The sequence below is a fragment of the Falco punctatus genome (assembly GCF_963210335.1).
Source record: "Falco punctatus genome assembly, chromosome: 7".
NCBI lineage: Eukaryota > Metazoa > Chordata > Aves > Falconiformes > Falconidae > Falco > Falco punctatus.
The window spans coordinates 35,826,372-35,827,131 of record NC_137587.1 but is presented as its reverse complement, the minus strand read 5'-3'; positions in this window follow the sequence as shown (position 1 = coordinate 35,827,131).

Genomic DNA, 760 nt, shown 5'->3' with positions numbered 1-760 from the left:
TGGACTGGATGTGTTTGGGTGAGGGAAAGCTCCACACGAAAAGCATGCTTTCCAATCCTATATTTTAAGGGTGGCTATGGTTTGCTTCTGTGCAGAGAGATCAATGAGAATTATCTTCTGGTTTTGAGTACTCTGTGCATCTATGTAGACATGAACATTTGGATCAGCAGTGCTTGTTTGAAGTGAGTCGCTTGCTTACTTCACTTACTGTGCATGGTCCTGGAGCAGGTGAGCAGCTCTCCTTCTGAACGAAACAACTCAGAGGATGTGCTCCAGCTGCCCACGTAGTACATCTCAGCCATTGGCATGAGTCTGGGTTACTGGAGTGGAATAGGATTAGCTTGAAGTAAACCCCTCAAATGTGTACAGATGTGCAAATCTGGTCCCTGACAGCAACTGTTTCTTTCTAAAGATCTGCTTTATCAGACAGCACTGCTTGTGAATGTGCATAGATCCTCACAGATCTTCTGGGATAACTTTCAATCTTTAACCACTATTATCTTCCTTCCATATATCCTGGTCTTCATAACTAACATAACTGTGGCACTCCAGCAACCCTATAGAAGATGACAGCACAGGGACAGAAGAAACAGGGACTAACCGAGGTGTCTAAAGTTGCGTAGCCTCTCCTTAAAAATCTGTGCCTTTGTGAGCAAGGATCCAGTTTCATGATGTTCAGTTACATGACATTGGCTCAGTTTTACCGTCAAAGACATTGTCAGTCTGCAAATGAAAGAGCCTGTAAAGCAAGACCCCCTAA